Source organism: Salvia miltiorrhiza, chromosome 4 (genome assembly GCF_028751815.1).
Source record: "Salvia miltiorrhiza cultivar Shanhuang (shh) chromosome 4, IMPLAD_Smil_shh, whole genome shotgun sequence".
In the NCBI taxonomy this organism is placed as follows: domain Eukaryota; kingdom Viridiplantae; phylum Streptophyta; class Magnoliopsida; order Lamiales; family Lamiaceae; genus Salvia; species Salvia miltiorrhiza.
This window is the reverse complement of record NC_080390.1, coordinates 7,513,179-7,528,472: the sequence shown is the minus strand read 5'-3', so window position 1 is coordinate 7,528,472 and position 15,294 is coordinate 7,513,179.

The following is a 15,294-nucleotide window of genomic DNA, read 5'->3' as shown; positions in this document are numbered from 1 at the left end:
CATGCTCATCGTGCTCATATAAAAATTTGGAAACCATAAACTCACGGAAAACTATTAGAAAAGTGGCTCTTGTATCTGTTTCTTCCACACTTTCGGTAGAAAGTTGCAGTCGGAGTTTCATAATTTAAAAGGGTATCAAACGATGTCCAAAAGACTTCAAATTTTACATGAACGTTCCTAACACTTATATATACTTACCATAAAATTTTCAAGATTTTTGGGTATCGAAAACCCCGTCGAAATCAATCAAGTCAGTAGCTTAAATAAGCTAGCCAATTCACTTATCAACTAGTCCACCCTAAACATATAGCTAAGCATACTTTATTTCTTATCAAACCAATTCATCATAATCTTTATCAATCATCATTTTAATCCATCAACAATCATAGCTACAATCTCATAAGCTCATTTTTTTATACTCTAGCCCTTACTTTCTTCATGAATTTCAACTTTCCAACATCACACATTATAAACCATATCTTAAAATCAAATCATGATTTTCACTCAAAGACCAATAATTAACACCTCAATAGCATGCATATACTAGTTAGAAGACGACAAAATTTTAGAAGACTTCCAACCCTAGTATTTTCGAAAATTACAAAGAAAAGATAAGGTGGTGTTTTCATGCTTTGATCCTCCATTTACATGTTTATCAAGCTTAAAAAAAAAGGTTCATGTGTTTAGAAGCTTACTCTATGATTTTTGAAGAGGAAAAGTATAGCTCCTCCTTCTTGAAACCAAGCTTTCTATCACACTCAAGCTTTTGATTTATGGAGATAATGATGTTTTGAGCATGATTTAAGAGCTTTCTATGGTGTAGAATTGATCTATGGAGCTTTGGTTATGCCCAACAATGGAAGGTGTTGATGGAGAAAGAGAGAGAAAAGTGAGATGAAAGGGACTGCTGCTATGGTGAGGATGAAAGAGAAAGGTATTATACATATATAACCTCATTTACTTAGCCATCAAGTATTGGATAATAACACATGCTTAATTATCCACTTGCATAAATATCTTATCCATCTATCCACTTGCTTTGACTTCTTCCGCACCAGAGCAGAGCTCAACTCAGCTCTGCCTCCAGAGCAGAGCTCAACTTCAGCTCTGCCTCCAGAGCAGAGCTCGTCTTCAGCTCTGCCTCCAGAGTAGAGCTCGTCATCAGCTCTGCCTCCAGAGCAGAGCTCGACTCAGCTCTGCCTCCAAAGCAGAGCTCGACTTCAGCTCTGCCTCCAGAGCAGAGCTCGACTCAGCTCTGCCTCCAGAGCAGAGCTCGTCTTCAGCTCTGTCTCCAGAGCAGAGCTCGTCATCAGCTCTGCCTCCAGAGCAGAGCTCGACTTCAGCTCTGCCTCCAGAGCAGAGCTCGGTTTTAGCTCTGCTGCCAGAGCAGAGCTGACTGACTCAGCAGAGCAGAGTTAACTGACTCGGCCAGAGCAGAGCTAACTGACTCGGCAGAGCAGAGCTAACTGACTCGGCCAGAGCAGAGCTAACTGACTCGGCTAGAGCAGAGCTCAAATTTTAGCTCTGTCATCAGAGCAGAGCTCGGGTTTTCAGCTCCGTCTCCAGAGCAGAGCTAGGCTCAACATCAGCTCTGCTTCCAGAGCAGATCTCGGATACGCCATAGCTCGGCTCGCCAGAGCTGCCACCTACTAAAGAAAGAAAAGAAAAATTTTAACTTCTTCAAAGTTCAAACAACATCTCTATACATCTTTAATTCCTCAAAGTATTTCATTCTCCAATCTTATCATCGAAAATATAATAGCTCAACCTATTAGAAATCTCATCTCATCAATAACTTATTTTTATATCTTGGTGCTCTTAAAAATAAATCTCAAAAAAAATTTATAATCAGGTAAAAAAATGCGGGGTGTTACATAAATACTGAAAGCGATAAACGATAAAAGGGATTTTTACGTGGTTCGGAATCCAATTCCTATATCCACGGTCAGTAGATCACACTGACAAACACTCTGGGCTTATGCTTACGGGTGCACAACAAAGCTTGAACTGAAACCACACGTTTCAGCACCAACACACTGGGTTGGTTTCTCAAACACACTTAGCGCGCACTGGGCACTAAGATCTCTTTGGAGTCAGAACACTGGTCTGAACTCCACACAACTTCAAACACTCTTTTCGCTCAGTTGAAAGGAGGTTCGAAAACTACCAACTAGATCACAGAGAACAGACTCTCTGTAATCAGTAACTTAGGATTTGGATAAACAATATTTGCCTAAGGTTCTAAGAGAATATATGTAATCAACAATGGATTGATTTTGGCTTTGTGATTCTCTTCTTCGATTCAAACTTTGGAAGGCTTTGATTGGCTGAGTTGCAATTTCGGCAGCGTTTCAGCTTGTGTATTTAAATCGGTGAAGATTGAAGTGATCCTCGTGCTCTATTTATAGGAGAGGCCTTGAATAGATCCGTTGGCGGCGATGGTCTTCAAGAGTTCATCCGTTGGAGAGTAATTCGAATTTTGCTGAGGCTTCAATCTTCGAGGTTCCTTGTTTGGTGAGAAACGGCTACTCAGGTATAGAAGGTAAGGCGCCTCTGAAACGGTAATCACCAAAAAGGAATGCTCTGCAGAGAAATGACGATCCTCTGTATCTCTGCATTTAATGCGGCTGTACTTTGATTGTGTGGCTTCCTTTTAACATTGGAGGTTCACTCCGAGGAAGAATGTCAACTGATACTTGACTTTAGTATCAGTTCGCTGATTCCACGTAGCCAGCATTAGATGAATCAGTCATAACTGATTCTTTAGTTGAGAAACTCGTTCTAGTCAAATATCAGTATTTGACTTCTGCCTTTAATTGCGAACAACAGTTGAGTTATTCAATCTTCAGTCTTCAGTCCTTCGGTCTTCATTCTTCATTCCTCCGGTTTTCAGTCTTCAGAACACTAGCTAAACTAGAAAAGAAACTTCAACACTTGAGTTCGAAATGTTCTAGTCTATTACAAAGAAGACTTAAGGATTTTGGTATCATCAAAACTAGGGCTAGGATATTTCATTAAGTTCCCAACTGTTGGGAACCTTGTGGAATATCCTAACCCTTGTTTTGATGATACCAAAAATCATAGGACTTAATTGTAATAGACTAGAATTGTTTTGAACTCAAGTGTTAGAGTTCGTTTCTAGTTTAGTTTGCGGTGTCGAAGACTGAAGACTGAAGACTGAAGAACGAAGGACTGAAGACTGCAGATACCAACTGAAGTATCAGTTGACGAATCAGTTGAAGACTGATTACTTAATGCGCGCAAAGGACTGATACTAAAGTCAAGTATCAGTTGGACATTCCTCCTAGGACTGATCTTCCAACGTTCAGAGGAAGCCACGTACTCACAAAGTACAGCCGCATTAAATGCAGAGATCTCAGAATCTTATCTCTGCAGAGGTCATTCCTATCTGGTGGTTACTTTTCAGAGACGTCACATCTCCTGTCCATCAAAGAGAGCCGTTTCCACCCAGACAAGGAACCTCGAAGATTGAAGCCTCAGCCCAAATTCGAATTGCTCTCCAACGGAAGAAATCTTGAGGACGATTTACGCCAACAGATCTATTCAAAAGTTCTCCTACAAATAGCGCTCGAGGATCACTTCAACCTTCACCGATTCAACAACACAAGCTGAAGCTCTGCCGAAATTGCTACTCAGCCTTAAGCTTAAACTCCCCAAAGCTTGAATCGAAGAAGAGAATTCCAAAGCCAAAATCAGTCACTGCTGATTACATACATTCTCTTAGACCCTAGGCATATATCTGTTTACCCAGAAGCCAAAGGTCAAACTTGCTTCAAAGAACTTGTTCTTTGTAAGTATAGTTGGCACTCGTTCAAACCTCCCCCTCATAAGAGTGTTTTGAGTGATTCGGAGGTCAGAAGGGTTTTCTGACTCTGAGAGTCTTAGCACAGGTTGTGTTAAGCAAGGGAAATCCTAAGCGAGTGAAGCGCGGGTACTGGAGAAGGGTTTTTTTCAGTGTACGGTTGTGTGCACCCGACAAGCACACGGTTCGGTTTGCAGTGCACCTGTTAAGCACTTGCGGAGTGGATTGTTGGTCTGATCAACCAACCGTGAATGTAGGAAAGGGTTTTTCCGAACCACGTAAAAGTCTCTGTGTTGTTTACAACTTTCAGTTTTACATTCTTACTTGTGCTATTTCAATTGATAAAACTGAACACTGACTAACTGCAAAGATAAACCATAACCAACAACTTACTCTACCGAGGCTATTTCGAAACTAAGTTTAATTTCTGCTGCGTATGATATCAGTCTGACTGATCTATCTTTCGATAGTCAGGAAGAGTGTTATCATCTCTGTTTTAGCAAACACGACTGAAGCCCTTAGTTGCATCAGTTAAGTTCCAGCAACTTAACTGATAACTCTTTACTGAAGAGCTTTCAGTATCAGTCGTCAACCCTGTTTGGTCAAAACTGATTTCAGTAAAATAGGCGTCTTTGTTTGCATGAAAAGTTTCATTTTGATCTCTGACTGAGATCCCTCTGATTGAGGTCGGTAGATTAATTTGAAAATAGCCTATAGGTGTATTCCCCCCCCATACACCTATTCGAGACCCTCATGACCTAACAATAGGTATCAGAGAAGGTTGTTCACAAGAACTACCTGTATCTGACTAGTTCTAATTGAACTAGATCCTTTTTCTTAAAGGTCTCGAAAAAGTTCTCTCTTTCTTTTTGTGCTTGCTATCTGTTCTATCTGCTGTTATCTGTTCTCTCTTTTTTGATGGAGACTAACCACAACAGATTATCTTCTCTACCTATGTTTAGTATTGAAAAATACGACATATGGAAGTTTCAGCTTGAAAGCTTCCTCACCGCCCAACACTGCCGAATGTGGGAAGTCATCACCAACGGACCAATCACCATCACCGAAACTGTCAAAAGAGTTCCTGTTGATCCGCAATAAGATCCTTACGATGAGGTCCAGCCTAAGCAAAAAGCAGACTTCACCACCGAAGAAAGGAAGCAAGATGAGCTAGACAACCTCGCCAAAAGCATCATCTCCGGCACCGTTCCCGACAAGCATGTCATGAAGATCATCAAGTGCGGAACTGCAAAGGAGATGTGGGACATCCTGGAAAGAATGTGCGTAGGTTCTGAGGAAATCAAGGAGCATAAGCTATCTATAGCTTGTCAGAAGTTCGACTCCTTCCTCATGCTCAAGAATGAATCTGTCGAGGAAATGGAACTTTGATTCAACCAAATTTTGAATGAAGTTCAATCCATTTCTAAAGACAAATACACTCAACGAGAAATCAACCTGAAGATTCTTCGAGCACTGCCACGTGGAGAATGGCAGATCTACTCAGTCGCTCATCAGCATAAGCCAGGATTCAGTCAGCTCCCGACAAACAAGCTTTTCTCCGATCTCATGGCAAATGAGTGCGACCTTCTGAGAAATCTTGGAAACAAGAAGGCTGGAGGATCTGACGAAGATGGTCCATCAACCTCAAGAGGAGTTGCACTGAAAGCCTCAACAAGAGAAGGCAAGAAGCAGATCAAGGAACCAACGGAACTCAACCCAGAGGACTTCTTCAGTCAATATGCATTGTTGACTGAAAGATTCAACAAGATGGAGTCCAAGTTCCGGAAGTACAGAAGGTTCCACAAGCAGCACTACAAAGGAAAGGAAAGAGAAAGCAACCCCAGACATTCCACAGATCGAAGCGCAGAAAGGAAGTCAGCCGCTTACGACATCAAAGACATGGAATGCTTTGGATGTAGAAAGAAAGGGCACTTTCGATATGAATGCCCTGATCTGACTCAAGCTGAGCGCAGAGAACTGAGAGCTAAGAAAGATCGCAGCTTTTCGAAGAAGAAAGCGATGGTTGCTGACGATGCTGATTCTTCCAAAGACACTTCAGAATCATCCGACTTCGACAGTTCCAGCTCAGACGATGAGAGCCGAGCCCTGATGGCCAATGAATCAGAAAGCGTGGCTGACAACAGCTACGACAATGGAATGAATGGCTCAGAGGTAATCTCTCACTCGAAAACTCCTTATACTGATAACTTCCTGATGCTTTCAGAAGACCACTCAGAATCTGGAGATAGCTCATCCTATGAAACTGACGAGTTTGATCAGCTCATGACTGATCACTGTCAGTTGAGGAAAATGTTCGAAGACCTCTTCAAGCAGAATCAGAAATTGGATAAGGAGATCAATGATGAAAGAGCTAAGAATCAGACAATCATCTACTTTCTGGATGAAACTTGTCTTGATCAGCTAATCATGGAGAACAGCCGACTGGAGGAAAAGCTCAGAAACTCCAACTCAGAATGTGAGAGAGCATCTCATGAGATCAAGAGGCTCAATCACAAGCTGAAAGAAACAGTCAAGAACTGCATGATGCAGTCACCCATGATGAGCAACTTTCCATCGAAAGGCCTTGTTAAAAGCATTGGAGGAAATGTTGCAGCTGACAAAGGAAAGAAGATCATGATCATTTCAAAGGACGATCCTTCTGAAATCACAACATCAGAAGAATCAAGAGATCATGATATGGATGAAGTTCGCAAGCGCAGACTGATGGCTAGATCAAATGTTCCACCGCCACGAAGCTATAGACGAGCAAATGAGGCCCATAACCAGATCATCTTACTGAGAAGACTGGAAAGCAAATTTCAGTCAAAGATCGGGGAAGGAACATCAGGAGTCAAAAAGAATCTTCCTCACCAATCCAGGGGGAAGAAAGGCCACGACAGTCAGAGACTGACATCAGTTCAGTTTCAGAATGAACAACATCCATGGAGACCAAGCAATGCTGAGTCCAGACGAGCAAGCGACATCCACGACAACAAGCATCTGGACATCAGTCAAGTCTCCATAAGTCTATAAAGACTCGAGTATCTCAAGGAAGATACTTCGCCGAGCAAAGAAGACCTCAACCACTCATCAGACATAATTGCTACAAGAGTGAGGCCTTCAAAAGGATTTCTCAACAGAAGAATGCTCATGTGCCAACTGAAGCGCCAACAACGTCAATCAGACAATCAACAAAGCGCAAGAGATCAGCCAGACCAATTCTGAAGCAGATATGGGTTCCAAAGGGAACTCGAACTAACATCGAAGGACCCAAAGCTTGATTGGGTGCCTGAAGCTACTCTTCCTTGCAGGTCAATGTCAGGAAACACAAAAAGAAGGAAGAGGTCAAAGCTTCAATCAGAACGTGGTATCTGGATAGTGGCTGCTCGAAGCACATGACAGGCTATAAAGAATATCTGTCTCAGTACGTTGAGAAAGCTGGATCCAAAGTTGCATTCGGAGACAACTCAATCGGAGAAACAAAAGGCTACGGTGTGCTCATAATGGGTAACGCCAGTATCAGTAATGTTAGCTTTGTTTCTGGTCTTAAACATAACTTGTTGTCTGTGAGTCAATTTTGTGACAGCGGTTTCACAGTGAAAATCAAGAAAGATGAATTCACTGTTAGAAACAGTCAAAAGAAGGTGGTTCTGAAAGGATTAAGACAAGGGAGTCTCTACGTCATTTCTTGGGAAGACAGCCCACCAGAAACCTACCTCATCAGCAAGAACAGCTCGGAGCTCAACTGGCTGTGGCACAAGAGACTCAACCATCTCAACTTCAAGACGATCAATAAGCTTGCTAAACATTAACTGGTAGAAGGCCTTCCTTCTATTGTGTTCCAGAAGAAGCAAGAATGTGAAGCATGCCAAAGAGGAAAGCAGACACGAATGTCATTCAAGTCAAAGTCAGGACACTCCTCTGAAAGGGTTCTGCATCTACTTCACATGGATCTGTTTGGCCCGATCACTCCAAGAAGCTACAATGGTAGGAAGTACACCTTAGTAGTTGTGGATGATTATTCACGATATACTTGGTTTATCTTTCTCTTCAAGAAGAAAGAGACGCTGGAGGAACTGCCAAAGCTGCTGAGAAGACTGAGCGTTGAAAAGAAAGTCAACATCATCAGCATCAGATCAGATCGTGGGACTGAGTTCCTCAATACTGTCATTCGTGAGTATTGTGATGAACAATGAATCAGTCATCAAACTTCTGCAGCAAGAACTCCACAGCAGAACGGAGTTGCAGAAAGAAGAAACTGGTCTTTGAAGGAAGCAGCAAGGACTATGCTAGCCGAATCAAAACTCCCCTTGAAGTTTTGGGCCGAAGCAGTCAACAACGCATGCTACACGCAGAATCGCTCCTTCCTCACCCAGAGACATGGAAAAACTCCATACGAGCTATGGAAGAACAGAAAGCCTTCAATTGCCTACTTTCATGCTTTCGGTTCTAAGTGTTTCATCCACATCAATGAAAAGAAGAGGTTAAACACTTTCGATAGTAAAGCTGATCCAGGAGTCTTCCTTGGATACTCTGGAACAGAACGTTCAAGCAAAGCATATCGAGTGTTTAACTCTCAAACTCTTTGTGTTGAAAAAACACCTCATGTGATCTTTGATGAGTCTACAGATGATTTCAGGAAACATGAAGCTGAAAAGTGTGTCCAAAACACTGAAGGTTCCAAAGCTGAAATCCACAACACCGAGCCCTCTACTGTCTTGGTGTGGGGACCAGGCAAAGATGAAGATACTGAGATGCTTCAGTATCAGAAGATCAACCAAAGGTCTGAAGTTCAGACTGGAGCCAATGCAGATGGCATCAGTCAAGGGGGAACTCCAGTTGCTGAAGATCGAGTTGAACGTGGTGAAGCAGATCCAGCTCAACTCTCCCCTGCTCCAGAAGGTGCTCAACACCTCAGAACTATTCTGACCGAAGAAGCCCCACCATCTCCAGAAGAGATCAAGAAGTATCGAAGATGGTTTGAACTCCACTCAAAGGAGAACATCATTGGAGAACCATCAGATGGCATCAAGACTCAGAGATCAATGTGCAACCTCGTCTTCGACATCAACCAGAACTGCATCAACGAAGATAAGATTTTCAGTTGTTTCTTATCATCTACAGAGCCCAAGGATATTGAAGAAGCTCTGAAGTCTACTCATTGGGTCATCGCAATGCTAGAAGAACTAAATAAATTCAACCGGAATTCAGTTTGGGAGCTTGTGGATCGACCAGACGATGCAAATGTGATTGGCTTGAAATGGATTTTCAAGAACAAGAAAGACGAAGAAGGAAACGTTGTGAGAAACAAAGCAAGACTTGTGGCTAAAGGATACAGTCAAGAAGAAGGAATCGACTACGACGAGACATTCGCTCCAGTTGGTGGTGTGTGATTTTTTTTTAGTTAATTGTTGCTCCATGAGATTTCTGGTAAGATGCCAATGATGATTTCTGTGGAAAAAAAATTAGAATTTGATTTTCTTTGATGATTTGAGCATAATTAGAACTAATTTGCATAATTCTAGAGTGATTTTGACCTTGACTTTTAGACGTTGAATAAACCTGTGAGATTTTGAGCTATAACTGTTTATCATACACAGTTTATTCTTTGTTGTGAGTTTTGTCATGCATGTGGTGATCTTCTAGAACTTGCCATGGTTTCTGTGTCGAGGTTGTTGTTGTGCCCAGGATTATGAGATGATTTTAGGCCATCTTTTGTTAGCCACAATTTTTCCCAAACACTGTCCTTGAAAAAAATTATCCTTTGTTATCCACTTTGAGCCTATTTAGCTTTTATTTTTTAGCCGGATGATAGGGGGTGATGAAGTCTATGGGGATCTTTGTGTGGAGTAGGTTGTGAAAAAGAAGAGATGATATTGTATTACTATTTACTCTTATAAGCTCTAGAAAGTTGTTGAGAAAAGAAAAAAAAAAAAGAGAAAAAAAAAGAAAAGAAAAAGAAAGGAAAAAAAAAGTATAAAGTCAAGTGTATATTGAGATATTTGTTTGAAAATCGACTTTGTGTGTTGGAAATAAATGGAGAGCATAAAAGAGTATTTAGTTCTGTTTTGTGATGATTAAATCCCTTGAGTTGTGTTGATTATGGTGATATAGTTGGGTGGAAGATGGAATTTATTCCATGCTTGATTAGTGAAGCTATAAGGTTGGTGTTCTTGATCTATTTGAGTCACTTAGCTTATATTTCCCTACCTTAACCAATGTCCCTACATTATAACCCGAATAAAAAGACCTTTTTGATCTTAGTCCTGGCACACTATTAGCGATGGAGATTGTAGACGATTGGCAAGCCTATGGTAAGAGATCTGCATTGTATTGAATTTCGATGAGAGTATACACGTCCTATTCCATCAAATTGAGAGTTGAGTGATACATATACCTTGTGAGATTCAATTGTTTGGAATGTCAAGGTTGATTTTGCTATAGGTTGTGTTTATTGGTGAATTTTGTGCTTAATTATTGAGGATTTGAGAATTCTATTATTCTTTATTATTCGGAGGCATCGATGAACTAGATTTCTTACCCATTCGTGTTATTGATTTTATTCTTCCCATTATTCGAGGACAAACAATGGCTTAAGTTTGGGGGAGTTGATAACACTCATGTTTCCATGGTTTTAGTGTTCATATGATGTCAATTTTATAGGAAACTAAGTGTTGGATGATTGTTTTATGCTTAATTTGCTTTATCTTTTGAAACATGTTTCTTACTCAAACTTTGAAGGAAATTTCAGGTTTATTGAGTTCGAATTTGGAAAACTTACCTGAAATAGAAGTTGTAGATCGTCTCGATACGAGTTCGTGAGCGCAAACGGATCATAAATCGGAGTTTGGACGACAAAGTTATGACCAAAACAAGAAAGTCGCGCGCAGCAGCGAAACGGCGGCGACCCCGCGGCGACCGCCGCCCGAAGAAGGATATTTGGGAAGGAGCCGGCGACCGGCCGGCGACCGCCGGGCAGCCCGCCGAGTTTTCGGCGCCACCTCCATATTTTTGCGTTTTTAGGCGTTTTTCAAGTCCTTTTCGAGCTCAAACTCTGTATTTTACCTTGGTACTATAAATAGGTCTTCTTTTGACCTATTTTGGGTTCCTTTTTCAGTTCCCAACTTTACTTTTTCAATTTCATAACTTTAGAATTTATTGCTTTCCAGTTTTTATTGCTTGGATTGGATTTCCACAAGATTGAAGATTCAAGCTGCTACAATCGTTCTTAATCAGTTTTTATACAATTTAGTTTTTATAATTGCATTCTTTTTAATTATGTTTATGTTTTATTTCGGTATGTCTGGCTAGTTTCCTTTAGCTGATTCTAGGGTTTGTAAATAGTTGATTGAATTTATGTGATTTATTTGTTAATACCTTTGTACCTTCCAGTTTATGATTCATAATTCCTGGTGCTTATTTTCTTGTGAATTATTTGGCCAATAGTTTGCATGTTTAGCTATTCGGTTTGAGACCTAGCGGAGATAATTGTTTAGCGGATTCAGGAATGTATGATATGATTTTAACCTTGAGACCTAGCGGAGATAGGTGGATCATAGGGAGCTATTCTTATGAGCTATTGGGAGTTAGTAGATTTTCTTGAGACCTAACGGAGATAGATAATTTACTAATCTACGATCGTTGCTGCTCTAGCGAGAGTGATTGATTAATTAAGTGATCTCTCATCATAACTGGATTAAACTGGTACATAGGATTAATAGATTTATTATGTGGATTTAGTTAATGAATTTACTACCCTAGGATCAGTTGTCTTTTTATATTTGAATTTTTCCTACGTGCTTTTATTTATCATTATTTGCGTTTTAGTTTAAGTTAATTAAACCTTCCTGCTTTCCTTTACCTGCATACTGTGAGAGTCTGTTTAGGAGATAGATAAAGTAATTTCGTTTTACAGTCTCTGTGGATACGATACTCTGCTTGCTATTTCTGTGCTACGATTACACCGTGTTAGTTGCGGTATTTTTGTTGCTAATACAGTCTCTGTTGAACAAGGTTTCAAGAAATGATTTGTGGACAGAACTCTGTTCACTCTCAAAGAAGGAGAAGATCTCTTGCTTGTTCAGATTTATGTCGATGACATAATCTTCGGATCCAAATCCGAACACATGTGCAAGAAGTTTGCTGACATCATGACCAACAAGTTTCAAATGTCCATGATGGGAGACATGAATTTCTTTCTCGGATTGCAAGTCAAGCAGACCAACGAAGGAATACTGATCAGTCAGTCCAAGTATGCCAAGGAACTGATAGCCAAGTTCGGTATTCAGCACATGAAGTCAGTCAAGATTCCAATGAACACAAACTGGAAAGTTGATCCAGGTTCAGAAGGAAAATCTGTCTCTTCGACGAAGTACAGAGAAATCATTGGATCTTTGCTGTATTTGACTGCGAGCAGACCAGGCATCGCATTTGCAGTCGGGGTATGTGCGAGATATCAATCAGATCCAAAGGAAGCTCATTTGGATGCAGCAAAGCAGATTCTAAGATATCTTAAAGGCACACCCAATCTAGGATTGTGGTATCCAGCAGACGACGACATCAAGCTCACCGGGTACTCAGACTCAGACTTCGGTGGATGCAAGCTTGATCACAAATCAACCTCCGGAACATGTCAATTCCTAGGCAACAAGCTCATTTCATGGTTTTCAAAGAAGCAGACTTCAGTCGCCACCTCTACAACTGAAGCTGAATATGTTGCTGCCGGAAGCTGCTGCTCACAAATCCTGTGGTTAGTCCATCAACTAAAGGACTATGGGATCGACGAAAAGGAAGTTCCTATCTATTGCGACAGCTCCAGTGCTATTGCAATCTCCCAGAATCCAGTTCATCACACCAGAGTGAAACATATTGCTATTCGACATCACTTTATCCGTGATCATGTCGAAAAGAAGAATAGCTCTGTGGAATGGATTCCCACTGCTGTTCAGAGAGCGGACCTGCTGACCAAGGCTCTTCCAGAAGAGAGGTTCATTGATCTATGTGGAAAGATCGGTCTCATTAACCCTGAAGAGTGATGCTGTGTTTGAAGATTTTCTCAAACAGTCATGTTGACTGGTGGTCACCAACTGCTGATTCTACGTCGTGGAAAGCAATGAAGTCTGAACGCTCATCTGAAGAAGAAGACATCCTGATGAATCAACCAGGATCAAGTGGTATCAACTGACTACAATGTTCAGTTGATCAGTAAGTATTTTTAAAAGCTTACTTTTTAAATCAGTTATTTCAGTTTAGAGTTCTGTGTTTTTAGTTCAAAAACTTTTCTCTAACTGATCAGTTTCTTTAAAAAACTTTAACTGATTGTTGGAAAATGGAATATCCGAGAAGGACAAAAATCTTTAAAAAGGGGAAATCTGTTTTAATTAAACTTGTCCTGATCTTTTACCAAAAATCTTTCCAACCTTTTTGCCTCTGCAATAAAATTTCTTGAGAAGCTCATTGACATGACAGAATGCAATGATGCCTTTCAACTTTTTGAAGACACAGTCCCTCGCAGTGACGGCGGACGCGAACTTTTTCTTCAAATGCATTTTAGGCACAGTTTTTGAAAAACTTTTCATCTTCTCACATGGTTCACATCTTGTCTATTTATACCATGTTGTCTTCTCAATTTTTCTGCATCAACTAACAACTCTCCATAGCCTTCACTGTGAGAAATTTTTTCAATATTTCCAAAGTTGCAGAGAAAAAATGTTTCGACGAAAGGAGAAATCTATGACTGCAAAGTCATGGAGTGGAGGAATGACGCTCACATACCTGGTCTTCACCGGACCCTTCCACGGGATCTCAACGTCTCTCCGACGTCAAAGTTTGCTCCACCCTCACTTGTATCCAGCGAAGCGAGTGTCTTCCATTCTCATGCCTGGCGCCAAGAAGCTTCACAGCTTCTGGAGGAGATCTTCCTTATCGCATATATTGCACTCCTCCCTAGCTTGCAACAAACAACGAGACCTCTCTCGTTGTTGGCCGGCATCTTCAGCCGCACCTGGTCTATTCTTCAAAGACCCAGTGTCGGCGAATCGACGGTGTTAGTCTTCTCAGCTGCCACCGCTTTGATTCTTCCTTCTCACGTCCATCTTTCTCTCCTCATTTCTTTCCAATTCACCAACCTGATCTTCTCCTCATAAGGCAGCCCTCGTCTCCTTCAAAGGCAGCCTTCTTCTATCTTTCGTATTCTACGCTTTCTTGCCCTCTTCCACTTCTCCGTCCTTCTCATCTCTTCACCTCATCACTGGCGTTCTTCTCTTCTGCATTTCTGGACTCACCCTGTTCTCAAATCTTCTCACGAGATTCTGAGACTAGGAGTTGGGTACCGTTTGATCATAGCTTCCATCATCAACTCTCTTTTTGATGTTGCCAAAAAGGGGGAAAAGTCAGAGATGGAGTCAGTGAGCAACCTTCCTTTTCGATAACGTTGCTCCTGTCCTCTATTTCTTGACTGTAGATGGGACAACAAAGGATCACCAGAAGTTGTAAGGACGACGTTCTAGTAAAGACCTCAAATCAACGGAACACAAGTGAGAGTGGAACAAGCTTAGGAACATGAAGACACGAAGACATAAGATGAAGATCAAGAAGTTCAAGATGCAGCCAAGCAGACTGCTGGAGTCCATGGGTTTCCCATGATGTTTTTGTTTTTCTTTTTACTCCAATGTAAGTCGTGCTCTGTACCGAGACTGATGACTTATCAGTCTTTTATTAATAAAAAGAACTTCTTTTTTATCTCAACCTGAAGACAATGACTCTTTGTCCAGGCTCTGATTATGGTTTTTCTGTCTTCTCCTTGTTCTGTTTTAGAACTGTTTTCGTTCTTAACTCTTAGTACAAGTTTTTAGGTTCTATTGTTAAGGGAGAACTGTTTTCACCCCATGTTTAGAACTAGTACTGTGAGTTCAGTCTTTTTGCTATCTAGAACTGCTGTGTGGTTTTGGCATCATCAAAAAGGGGGAAATTGTTGGGAACCTTGTGGAATATCCTAACCCTTGTTTTGAACTCAAGTGTTAGAGTTCGTTTCTAGTTTAGTTTGCGGTGTCGAAGACTGAAGACTGAAGACTGAAGAACGAAGGACTGAAGACTGAAGACTGCAGATACCAACTGAAGTATCAGTTGACGAATCAGTTGAAGACTGATTACTTAATGCGCGCAAAGGACTGATACTAAAGTCAAGTATCAGTTGGACATTCCTCCTAGGACTGATCTTCCAACGTTCAGAGGAAGCCACGTACTCACAAAGTACAGCCGCATTAAATGCAGAGATCTCAGAATCTTATCTCTGCAGAGGTCATTCTTATCTGGTGGTTACTTTTCAGAGACATCACATCTCCTGTCCATCAAAGAGAGCCGTTTCCACCCAGACAAGGAACCTTGAAGATTGAAGCCTCAGCCCAAATTCGAATTGCTCTCCAACGGAAGAAATCTTGAGGACGATTTACGCCAACGGATCTATTCAAGAG